Here is a 13,454-nt window from a genome sequence, read left to right as displayed (position 1 = left end):
GAGAAGCCAAGACGTAAGTTTGGATTAATTTAGGAAGCGGACGAGGTATGTAAAGCCTAACTTTTCTTTCTTTTGGCATGTCCTAGTGTAAGTACGAGTCTCGGGGGAACTTCATTCTTAAGATCCGAGCACGTATACGTTCTTATTTACTTCTTAATGTTAACGTCCTTAATATGGTCAACTTATGGTTCTTAAGTCTTTTGTATAATTGGATTTCAAATTTTGCATAAAGAATGTGGTTTTTAAAGGATTCTACAACTACGAACAACCGTAACTTTCATAGACGAGCTCGGATCGCCTCGAAACGTTCGTAGGAGATTCTATAATGAATAAGGTCTCCAACTTTCATAGATGGACCCGCATCGGTTTGATACTCGTCGTGGGCCCCGAGACTTTCCTTTGTGTAATACCAACGACCTTTGCAAGGATTTAGTGTGACTATCGTCCTAACCCTCGAACGTCGATTACCTACTTCTTTCTCGAGCTTGTAATGACGAATATGCCCCTCATTTCTATAAGCTATTTCATATGGTTTGATACGTATCCACGAGTCCTAAAGTTCCATTTGATATGTTCGGAACGACATTCGGAAGAAACTTAGTTTGGTTGCTTTGGTTTTTAAATGATGGTTCATTCGATTATTTTATCGAGTTTTTGAAAATGTTTTAAATCGCATATAGTTGCTCACGACTCTGCTCGTGCATATGGTTGTTACCTCTTTCACCGAGTCCCGGGCCGGTTATGTTATCGTGCGCACTATGTGATATTCCGGAGTATGATGTGTCCGGTTCGCCGAGCCCCTCGCTAGAGGGCCGGGTACCGTGTATATTTGGTGTTATGCTGTGTTATTATGATGTGTTGTGATGTATGACAGGGATACGGAGATATGAAACCTTCTGGTGTGATGTCGTGTTATGGCGCCAACGACGGGCGGCGACCATAGTTCTAAGAGCCCTATGCATGATTTGTATTTTTATGAGTAAGCATTTTGATATTTTGAATATTGCATTTACTTTCTGTACTTCTGGTTTGACTATGATCCAGTTTACTATATTTCATGCTTTGAATACTCAAATTACATATTCCGTATCGACGCTTTCTTCGGGGTCGCGTTTCATGCCGCGTGTACATATACTTATTTGGATGATCCACCGGCCTTAGGATTCTTTCGGTACCGACTTGGAGCGCTCCCTTGTTCGGGAGCCTATACTCGATCCGATTCTTTATTGTGCATATGTATATGTTTATTCACGGGTACGGCGGGGCCCCGTCCCGTCATATGATTCGTTATGACTCTTAGAGGTCCGTAGACATATATGTGTGGGTTATGGGTATTCACCGTTTAGTCGTGTCCGTGTGATTTGTGATTTGGACGTCCCCCATATTATGATAGCCTTATCGGCTTATATGTGATATTATCCGCCGGATTGCGATAGCGATATGTATATTTGTACATTTGTGACTTAACTTCGGGGTGACGTTCCACTTTTCCGTATATATATGTTATTTGTAAACGCGTAAGCTATTCGTATGCTACTTCGATTAACGTGTACGGGTGCCCAACTCGGGCACTAGTCGCGGGCTACGGGGTTGGGTCGTGACATATGGTATGAGTCCATAAGTGTTTCCATAACCTCCTTGATTTCAAAAGCTAGAAGTTTATGACTCTTAAAGCTTCTTATCATGTTAAAAATGCGAATGTTTTTATGAGGATTACGTTTAGGATGATTTTATGCTTAAAGGTCTCAAATATGATTTCAACGATGATGTGAAAATGTTAAGCTATTTCATGATTTTCTCGATTAATTTCATTGCTGTTGATCTCACCTTATAAATTGTTCCTTCAAGGTAGTTGAACTCCTATGCATGCCATGAGTATAATATATGTATATAGCTATTTTGTGACATTACAGAGTTCTATATTTCATTTTGATTATGCACTGCACTCATTTTCATTCTTCATGTATATATAAGGCACAGTTGACAGGGGGTGACGCTGTGACCTTTGTTGTATATATATAAGGCACAGTTGACAGGGGGTGATGCTGTGACCTTTGTTGTATATATATAAGGCACAGTTGACAGGGGATGACGCTGTGGCCTTTGTTGTAATGTGTATATGTATGGCACAGTTGACAGGGGGTGACGCTGCGACCTTTGTTGTGATGTGTATATGTATGGCACAGTTGACAGGGGGTGATGCTGTGGCCTTTGTTGTGGTGACGCTGTGGCCTTTGTTGTGATGTGTATATGTATGGTACAGTTGACAGGGGGTGACGCTGTGGCCTTTGTTGTGGTGTGTATATATATGGCACAGTTAACAGGGGTGACGTTGTGGCCTTTGTTGTGGTATTTCTATGGATATATGTGTTTCTTTGACATAGCTGTACTGATGCATTTATTTTGCCCATTCATTGACATGTCTCAAATGTTTTCTAGGATTTTATGTACATGTTGATTTCATGCCTTACATACTCAGTACACTATTCGTACTGACTTGTTATATCCCGTATTTTGTACAACGGGACAATCCGGGTTAACTATGATAAGTTAGAGACGATACCATTCCGAGATACGAAGTCGAGACTTTTGACCTTCGATTTTATTTTAAGACATAAGTTGTTCATGAATTTGTTGGCATGGAACATTTAGGAAAATTTGGGACCAAAAGTGGAATAATTGGAAGTTGGAAATTATGCATTTTTGGCCATTTGGCCGTGTGGCTTTGGGATGGTCCACACACATTTTGTGGCCAATTTTAATTGGTCCAACACATGTGTGGGCCATGGGACACATGTATAACTCTTATATGAAAGCACAAAAGATGACTACTAAGTCATCTTTCTCATTCCACACTTAGAAAAAAAAAAAAAGAACCTTGGATGAACAAAGAAGGCCATTCGGCCAAGAGAGCAAAAATTGAAGACCAAATTGATCCATCACAAAAATATTTCCTTCAAGCAAATCCACTAATTGGAGGTCCCTAGTTAACGTGGAAGTGTTGTTGGAGCGAACAAACCATCCGTTTTGTCAATCGCAAACCCTAGCCTAGTTGTGAAGATAAGAGGAAAAGGTAAGATTTAATCTTGTTTTATGTGTTATGAATGATGTGTGCATGTTGTAGTAGATGAAAATGGATGAAATTCATGAAATATGGCATGTTGGAGTTGGGGGGCGTGTGTGTTGGTATATAGCCGTGTGGATGTGTGTGTTGTGTTGAAGTGGTGAATTAACTTTAGTTATCATGTTTGGTTGTTGTAATGTGATGAGATGAATAAAAATCATGAAGTTGGTGTGTAGTGGTGGCCGAATATGGCCACCCTTGTGTGAATAAGAATGAATTAATTCTATTTGGAATTTTGATTGTTGTCGTTATGAATTCTATGTTGACGATAAGAGTTTAATGACTCAAGATTGATGTTGTAATTGTTATGGGCTGATTTGGAGGTTAATGTGCATTTAATGTAATTTCTATATTTATGAGAATGACATTGTTAGAGTGTGGATTGTTGGTGCAAATCATGATTCGGAAGTTAGGAATGTGTTATGAATGTGGTTCTCGGGTTTGGGCTTTTTCGGGTAAGTTGGGGTATTGTTTGGGATGTTTGAAATGTTGTATGAATTGTTTAAAATGTCTTTGAATATTGTTGGTATGGGTTCGGGTTAGTATTGGAATGTATGAGCGTGATGTTGGCTTGAATGTAAGCCGTTGAATTGAATATTATGAATGTTGTTGAATGATGTAAAAGAGGGTTACTAATGTTATATTGCTTTTCGGATTGATTGTTGATGTTGTTAGAATGATTGTTGGTGTTGTTGTTGTTGAATTGGCCGAGTTGAATTCTCGGGGTTGGCCTATTTACAGGGGAAATGCTGCCCAAATTTCTGTAGAATTAAGTGCTAGTTTGGAATTAAATGCCTAAACGTCTATAGCTAATATTTGATATCCGTTGACGTTGTGTAGACATTGGGGAGCCCGAGACGTAGGTTGGGATTAGCTTGAGTTGGATTAGCTTTGAGAGCGGACGAGGTATGTAAAGCTCAACCCTTCCTTCTTTTTTGGCATGCCTTAGTTACAAATAGGCTATGACACGAGCCTCGAGGAAATTCTATTCTCGCAATCCGAGCATGTCTATGATTCTTATTTGTTTCTTGGTATTCGTATGCTTGATGTGATGAAATATTGGCCCTTATGTCTTTGGAATAATTGATTTCCAAATGTTGCGTAAAAAGTTTTGTTTTTAAAGAGTTCCGTAACTACGAACGATCGTAACTTTCACAGAAAGGCTCGGATTGCCTCGATATGTTCGTAGGAGATTTTATGGCGAATGATGAGTATGTTTTCCATAGGCGGGCCCGGCTCGGGTCAACACCCGTCCGTGGGTCCCGCGACTCTCCCTTATGTAACCCTGATGACTTTTGAAAGAATTTGGTATGGCTATTATCCCGATTTCCAAGTATGGTCATTTTACTTATCTTTTGAGTCTATGATAATGATTTTATACATATGGTTACTCATGACTCTGCTCGTGCATTCTGTTGTATCTTTCGCCGAGTCCCAGGCCGGTTATGTTGTCATGCGCACTATGTTATACTCCGGTGTTATGCTGTGTTATGGTTCGTCGAGCCCCTCGCTAGAGGGCCGGGTTCCGCTCATATTTGGTGTTATGCTGTGTTATGGCGTTATGATGTGTGACGGGGATATGGAGATTTGAAACTTTCTGGTGTTATGCTGTGTTATGGCGCCAATGACGGGCGGGCGACCATATTTTCTGAGCCCTATGCATGATTTGTATTTTGAAAATAAACATTTTGGTATTTTTGGATATGCACTTACTTTCTGTACTTCTGTTTCGATTATGACTCAGATTTGTTTACTGTATATTCTGCTTTGCATACTCAGTACATATTCCGTACTGACCCCCTTTCTTCGGGGGCTGCGTTTCATGCCCGCAGTGCACGCGACATACGCCGGTGATCCGCCGCTTAGGACACCTATTCGCCGTTTGGAGTGCTCCTTTATTCGAGCCCACATTTTGGTATATATTCGTTCGTCGCATATGTATTTGTTTGTTCGGGGGCACGGCGGGGCCCCGTCCCGTCATATGATTTTGTTGGTCCGTTTAGAGGTGTCAGAGACGTATATGTGGGTTGTGCCTATTCGCATGTGTGTGTTCATATGTTATATGTTCTAGGCGATCCCATTCGCCATGGCAGCCTTGTCGGCTTGCATTTGTATATGTTTTGGGCCGTTGCGCCATTTGATAGCCTTGTCGTCTTCTGATATATATATATATATATGTTTGTGTTTGAGACAGTTTGAGATAATCTGAGACAGTGTCTGATATTTGTATACGTATAAGCCATCTGTATGTGATTCGGATTAATGAATGTGTTTGGGTGTCCAGCTAGGGCACTAGTCACGGCCTACGGGGCTGGGTCGTGACATGACCCCCTTTCTTCGGGGGCTGCATTTCATGCCCGCAGGTACAGACACTCAGTTTGGTGATCCTTCGATTTAGGACTTCAGCTCAGCTGCTTGGAGGGTTCTAGTGTTCCGGAGCTCGAGTCGTTTTGGTATAGATCCTTTGACATAGGCTTTGTTATACTCTTAGAGGTATGTAGACATATGTGAGTTGCGTATATACGGTTTGATCAACCTATGCGTATGTAATTCATTTTGGATATTCCCGTGCATAGTGGCCGTACCTTTATCGCTTGCATATTTTGTTATGTTTGGTTAGTTGTGGCTTCTCAAGAGACAGTTCTTTTTTATGTATGATATGATGAGTTTATAGTGTGCTTTTACAGTTGCCCTATTGTTTCCGCTTTCGGTCTCGATCATATTGAAAGGTGTTAGTATACGGTGTCCAAGTCCGGCACCGGGTCATGGCTCCATCGTTGGGTCGTCGTCCCAATCCATGTTCAATTTTTTTAATGCCCACAAAGCTTTGTGTTCAAGTTCAACAGGTAGATAGCAAGCTTTGCCAAACACCAACCGATAAGGAGAAGTACCAATGGGCATCTTGAATGCCGTTCGATAAGACCAAAGAGCATCATCAAGCTTTAATGACCAATCGGTTCTATTTGCATTAACCGTCTTGGCTAAGATACTCTTTATCTCCCGATTGGAGGCTTCGACTTGACCACTGGTTTAGGGATGGTAAGGAGTTGTCACCCTATGCTTCACTCCATATTTTTCCATGAGATTAATGAATTGCTTGTTGCAAAAGTGAGTGCCACCATCACTAATGATTGCCCTAGGAGTGCCAAACCTTGCGAATATGTTCTTTTTGAGAAAGTTTGTGACACTCTTGCCGTCATTGTTGGGCAATGCTACAGCTTCAACCCACTTGGACACATAGTCAACCGCAACAAGGATGTACCGCATACTACGAGAACTCACAAATGGGCCCATAAAGTCGATGCCCCACACATCAATGAGTTCAACCTCCATGACAAAATTCATCAGCATTTCGTGCCTTCTCCCAATTGACCGTCAGCGTTTACATTGGTCACAAGATTGCACTAACAAATTTGCATCATGATAAAGGGTGGGCCAATAGTAGCCACATTCAAGAACTTTTGCCGCGGTGCGGTTCCCACTATGATGACCCCCTACGGGAGAGTCATGGCAAGCTTTTAAGATTTCCATGGCCTCGGATTCGGCCACACATCACCGAATGATGTTGTCGGCACAAGTACGGAACAAATAAGGCTCATCCCAATAGTATTGACGACTATCTCTCAAAAATTTCTTCTTTTGATAAGCTTTGATGTCGTCGAGGATAAGACCCGTCACCAAGAAGTTGGCGATATCCGCATACCAAAAAGCAACTTCACAAGACAGGGCCAAAAGTCTTTCATCAGGAAAAGCATCATTTAATTCAAGATCTCCACTCGGTCTCCCGGCTTCCTCAAGCCTAGACAGATGATCTGCAACTTGGTTTTCACAACTTTTTCAATCTTTGACTTCAAAGTCAAACTCTTGCAACAATAGAACCCAACGAATCAACCGCGGCTTTGCATTTTTCTTTGTCATCAAATATCTCAATGCCGCGTGATCCGTGTAGACAACCACTTTGGATCCCAAAAGATAGGCCCGGAACTTCTCAAAAGCATATACAATGGCTAGAAGTTCTTGCTCGGTGACGGTATAATTCATTTGAGCACCATTGAGGGTTTTGCTAGCATAATAAATTGGGTGCATGATTTTGTTGTGCCTTTGCCCAAGCACCGTACCAATAGCAAATCCGCTAGCGGCACACATGAGCTCAAATGGCAATGACCAATCCGGAGAGATAATAATTGGAATAGAAGTGGGCTTTTCCTTCAATTCATTAAATGCCTTAAGGGAATTTTCATCAAACACAAACTTAGCCTCCTTTTCAAGGAGCTTACACATAGGATTTGCAATTTTTGAAAAATCCTTGATAAAATGCCGATAGAAGCCGGCATGTCCCAAGAAGCTACGAACTCCTTTGACAGAGATAGGTGGAGGAAGCTTGGCAATAACGTCAATCTTTGCTTGGTCTACCTCAATACCCTTCTCGGAAATCTTATGGCCAAGGACAATCCCTTCCTTCACCATGAAATGACATTTCTCCCAATTAAGTACAAGGTTGGTTTCTTCACACCGCTTCAATACCTTACCGAGATTGGCAAGGCATTCGTCAAAGGAGTCACCAACAACCGAAAAGTCATCCATAAAGACTTCCAAGAAATCTTCCACTATATCCGAGAAAATAGACATCATACACCGTTGGAATGTGGCCGGGGCATTGCATAAGCCAAAAGGCATTCGGTTAAAAGCAAAGGTTCCATAAGGACAAGTGAAAGTGGTTTTCTCTTGGTCCTCTACGGTAATGTTAATTTGGTTGTACCCCGAATAGCCATTCAAAAAACAATAATAAGATGTTCTCGCTAGCCAATCAAGCATTTGATTAATAAAAGGCATAGGGAAGTGGTCTTTACAAGTTACGGTGTTGAGCTTTCGATAGTCCATACACACTCGTCATCCGATGACTGTCCTTGTAGGAATCAATTCATTCTTGGAATTAGGGACAACGGTGGTGCCCCCCTTCTCTGGCACACATTGCACCGGACCCACCCATGGACTATTTGCAATTGGGTATACAACACCCGCATCCAACCATTTGATTATCTCCTTCTTGACCAATTCTTGCATAGGTGGGTTTAGCCTTCTTTGATGCTCTACACTTGGTGAACTATCTTCCTCAAGCTCGATTCTATGTTCACAAATCCCAGAGGGAATCCCCCTAATAACCGCAATAGTCCACCCAATAGATATTCGATAAGCCTGCAACACTTCAAGCACCTTTTGAGTTTGTTCCTCATTTAACAAAGATGAGAGAATAACCGGTAGAGTATTATCCGGGCCAAGAAAAGCATACTTCAAATGAGAGGGAAGTAGCTTGAGCTCAAGTTTTGGTGGCTCCATAATCGAAGGCTTAGCCGGAGGAGTGGTTCTTTTTTCAAGATCAAGAGATAATTTCTTTGGCTCATAAGAATACGAACCCCGGCCAATAAGCGAATTCACCGTTTCAACATACCCCTCCATTTCATCCGCCTCAACATTTACCAAAATAGCCAAAAGTGTTTCGTCAAAGTGTTCCTCTTCTAATTTATGCTCCACCGCTTCGTCTACCACATCGAAAGAATCAATGACCGAAATGCTCTCATAAGCACTTGGCAATTTTAAACCCTTGCTAGCTTGGAAGGTTACCTCTTCATCATTTACCCGAAATTTTATTTCATTCTTTTTCGAGTGCATTAAAGCTCTCCCGGTGGCAAGAAATGGCCTTCCCAAGATAATTGAGATTTCTTTGTCAACCGCACAATCAAGGATGACAAAATCCGTCGGTAATAAGAATTTTCCCACTCTAACAAGGACATCATCAACAACCCCTACCGGTCTCTTGATGGTTCTATCGGCCATTTGGAGACGCCAGCTCGTTGGTTTAGGTGTCCCCAAACCGAATTATTTATATATGGCTAGTGGCATCAAATTAATACTAGCCCCATTATCACACAAGGCACGAGCAAAATCATGGTGACCGATGGTGCAAGGAATAGTGAAAGCCCCGGGATCGCCCTTCTTCTCAATCTTTGTGGACGAAATAATAGAGCTCACATGGTGGGTGATTCCCGTTGTATCATGCTTGATTGGTCTTTTCTTCGTCAACAAGTCCTTTAAGTATTTAGCAAATCCCGGCATTTCTTGAAATGCATCAAGAAATGGGATATTCATTGACAACCCTTTCAATTGGTCATAGAAGCGTTAGCACTTTGCATCCTCCGTTTTTTTCATCAATCTTTGTGGGAAAGGGGGAGGAGATTGACAGGTTTGAGTCAAGGGTCTAACTGCCCCCGTGACCTTGTTCTTTTGAGTGCCACCCTTGATAGCTTTCTCAACACTTGGCACCTTATCACCCTCAACAACAATAGGGTGTGCCACCTTCTCCTTCTCAATAATAATAGGCACTTCAATTGGTGCCTCAATTTCTTCTTCAATGTCTTCTTCAATAACCTCAACAACCGGCTCGACAATAATAGGTTCAACCACCCTCTCATCCACCGCAATAAGGATCTTCCCACTTCTAGTAGAAATAGCTTTGCATGAGGCAATGTGATCACCTCCATTACCCCTTGGGTTCGAAATTGTGTCACTAGGAAGTCCTCCTCTTTGTGAAGGATGTTGCTCACGAGAAAGATCTCGCATTTGTGACTCAAGTTTTTGGATCGAAGCAGTGTGAGAGCCTACCACTTCGGTTAAATTTTCCATCTTCTTGCCACTCTTGTTTTGGTTGTCCAAGATCTTCTCAAGCATAGATTCCATTCGAGAGGTCCCTTGATCATTGGAAGGACCCTCTCGCCAATTTTGAGAGTTGGAAGAACGACCTTTCGGTGGAACATAGGCATTAGAATTCCGATTACCATAACTTTTGTTGTTGTAATCCTTCCTATCCGAACCACCATATTCATTTCGGCCATATTGATTGCTTTGTTGTTGGGGTCTCCATTGCTTTTGATAACCACCTTGAGAGTTATTGATATAATTAGCATCCTCACGTTGTTGTTGCCCCTCTAGCTAGGTCTTCTCCGAGACGTGATACATTCCGGGGGCATGAGATGGCATTTCTTCAACAACACTTACACCCTTGGCTTTTTTCTCCGCAAGCCTCTTTGATAGCAAATCCACAGTGGTTTGCAATTGAGTAAAAGCATGATCTCGCTCATGATTCTCTTTGGCCACCACGGCAATAGAAGGACTACCATAGGACAAATCTTCACTATCATTGGAGTGCTAAGCTTGGTGATGAGTGGTGAGCCGATTCAAAGAAAGTAGTAACATTTGCAAAAGTTCGATCCATGAAATAACCACCCGCGGCTGTATTAACCGCAATTTGATTCATAGTGTCCAACCCCTTGTAAAATTTATCCATGAGAACATTCTCCATGAAACCATGATTGGGAGATTGGGTTAGATAGTACTTGAACCGATCCTAAGCACTGTGTAATTGTTCGCCCGGTAATTGCTTGAACTCAAAGATTTTGTCTCGGAGTTCTGCCTTTTTGCTCGGCGGAAACCACTTCTTCAAGAAAATGTCGGCTAATTCGGCCCATGCATGGATTGAGTTGCTTGGAAGCTTCTCATACCATTCACGAGCTTCTCTGATAAGAGAATATTTAAAAAACCTCAACCGAAGAGCATCAGAATGAACAACGCCATTTGTTTGTTGAGTACACACATGCAACAAATTTTTTAGGTGGCGAAATGGGCAATTCCGAAGAATTTTTGAAGTACCCCTCAAGTTTCAATAAATGGTAGAGATGACTTTCCACTTTGAAGTTTGCATTTCCAACTCGAGGAGGAACTACCGCAGCCGCATACTCCGCATCATTCATAAAATCCGCAAATACATTCTCATCCTCTCCCGCTACCGGTTCAGGTACATGAGGGTTTATATGGAGCCCTCCTTGATTTTGATTTCTTCGATTGTTTCGGTTGGCTCTGGCAGCCATCTGTTGCCTAATAACAAAGAGACAACAAACAGAGTGATGGAATAGAAAAAGGTTTAAAGAAGAGTATTTAACAATTAGTAAATTTCAAAACCGTATTCGCCGGCAGCGGCGCCAAAAATTGATACGCTCAAATTACACCTAAATTATGGCGTAAGGCGGTCGGTGTCAAATTGTTATAGCCCGTATTTCGTGCGCTCGGATATTTCGAAGAAGTCGTGGAATGTGGAAGGTAAGATTGTTTCCCAAAACTATTTTAATGCGCAAGTGTGTTATTAATATTATTTAGGAATATTGTTGATATGGAATATTGAGAAAGGCTAAGGGCAAGAAGAGAAATTCGCAAAATGGGCCGTGGAAATAATGTGGGAGGATAGGGACAGAATGGTAATATTTAGGAAAGTCGAGGGGCAAAATGGTCATTTCACGAGTAACCAAGGAATGTCTTGAAAAGGCCATGTGGCCGAAAAAAAGGGATGAAAATGATGACAAGGAAGTCATCTTTTACTTAAGGAAATTTCAAGAAAAGAATTGGAGGAGAATTCTAGAAAATAAAAGAAAGAAAAGAAAAATCTAGAGAGGGGGGCATGTGCCCCTCACATGCATGCAATATGCATATATATATATATATGAAAGGGGTGATCATATTTTAAGAAGGAGAGAAAGAAAGAAAGAAAGAAAAAGAAAAGAGAGAGGGAGTCACGGCCAAAGGGGCTGGCCGGACTGCCCATGGAAATTGGAGAGGAAAAATTATTTTTCCCGAGCTTCTCTACTAATTGACACGTCCTCTTTAACATGGAGTAATTGTTGGAGGAAGTAGAACCCTTGTTGCGCAAGTTGGAAGTCTAACCAAGCAAGGAAAGCTAAGTGAGAAAGGTATGTATTCAATCTTTATTTATGTGTTGTGATGTTTGGTACATGTTGTAGTATGGAGAAGTGGGTGAAAAACATGAAAACATGCATGTTGGAGTTGTGACCGTGTGCATAGTGTTGGCCGTGTGTGTGATGTGTGGTATAGAAAGAATGAATTAATTTTATGTAACGCATTGGTTGTTATTGTAATGTGTAGAAACGGATGAAAATTCATGCAAGCATGCATGTAGTGGTGGTGGCCGAATGGAGTAGTGTAGTGTAGAAGTGATGGATTAGTTTTATTTAATAGTTGAATGTTGTTATGGTAGATTCTATAATGTAAAAATAAGAATTAAATGGCTTGGAGGATCGAAAGTTGGGTTAAGGTGATTGAATTGGAAAGAGGAAAATATGTTGTTGTTGTTGTTGGAATGTAGATAAATGAATAAAAATACATGAAGACATGTAAGGAGAGATTATGGTCAAAATGGGTGTTTTGGTAAGTTAGTGTCAATTAATGTAATTCGATATTCTAGTTGTTGTCGTTATGAGTCCTGTGACGTTGAATGAGGAATGTGGTTGAAGTTAACGAACATAGATGATAATGAAATGTATGGTTGTTGTTAAATTTGAAGGTTTCGGGTGAAGTAGTATGTCGATTGATTCGACGGAATATTATGCGAATTGAATTGAATTGAATTGAATGGAATTGAATATAAATGTAATGTTGTTGGTAAGATCGTTGGTATTGTTGTTGGTTTGGCCGAGTTGAATTCTCGGATTGTTATTGATTGATGAATTAGTAGAGTTAGATTCTCGGGGTGGTATATTTACGGGGGGAGATCTTTGTAGAAATTCCGGCACATAAAGTGAATGTACTTGAAAGGTTAAGACAAGTGTATGTCGATGAATCTAACGATAGTACCGATCTTCTTGCATGTAGACTAACAAGTTGGACGAACAAGCGTAGCTAGTAAGGCGCGCGTGTGTATGTTAAGGCTCGTCCCTTTTCTTTACGTGGCATGAATCATACATTACGACTTTATGAATGCTCCCATAACGTCCTTGTTTCCAAAGTTAGAAATTATGATTTCAAAGTATGATTTTCTTCTTAAAAGTTTATAAATGTTTTAAAAAATATTCATTTTTCTCCAAAATCCAAGTTTTACGTTTTTGATAGTTTTTATGACTAAAACGACGACTATGGCTTTATGATGACAATGATGATACTACGATATGAAATGTTAAGCTATTCCTGGATAATGACTATTTTAAAGGTTCGCACTTCAAACGCTCATAACTTTCTTATCTTTGACCGATTGACCCGAAACTTGTTTTGCGTGCCCAAGTAGTGACTGGTATTATATTTCCTTGACGGTCGCACCTTATAATGCTCGTTCCTCCAAGGTGGGACACGATGATCTCGATTATTCCATAATGCAATCGGATGTTACCGACCTTATGTCGCTCCGATTGATACATGACTTTTCTTGGAATTTCATGCATATCGCTTATATGATAAATGTATATGATACATGATATTGATGAATGTATATGTA

General features: G+C 41.0%; 1 non-coding gene across 1 annotated transcript; it reads left to right on the top strand.

Annotated features, from left to right (window-relative positions):
- The first annotated feature begins 10,482 nt into the window (after positions 1-10,482).
- LOC132041296 (small nucleolar RNA R71) lies at positions 10,483-10,589 on the top strand. The gene has a single exon (XR_009410992.1). It is a non-coding gene; the product is annotated as a small nucleolar RNA R71 (small nucleolar RNA).
- The last annotated feature ends 2,865 nt before the right edge of the window (positions 10,590-13,454 follow it).

This window comes from Lycium ferocissimum, chromosome 12, assembly GCF_029784015.1.
Source record: "Lycium ferocissimum isolate CSIRO_LF1 chromosome 12, AGI_CSIRO_Lferr_CH_V1, whole genome shotgun sequence".
Classification (NCBI taxonomy): domain Eukaryota; kingdom Viridiplantae; phylum Streptophyta; class Magnoliopsida; order Solanales; family Solanaceae; genus Lycium; species Lycium ferocissimum.
The sequence above is the reverse complement of the archived record's forward strand: the minus strand, read 5'-3'. Positions and strand labels throughout refer to the sequence as shown.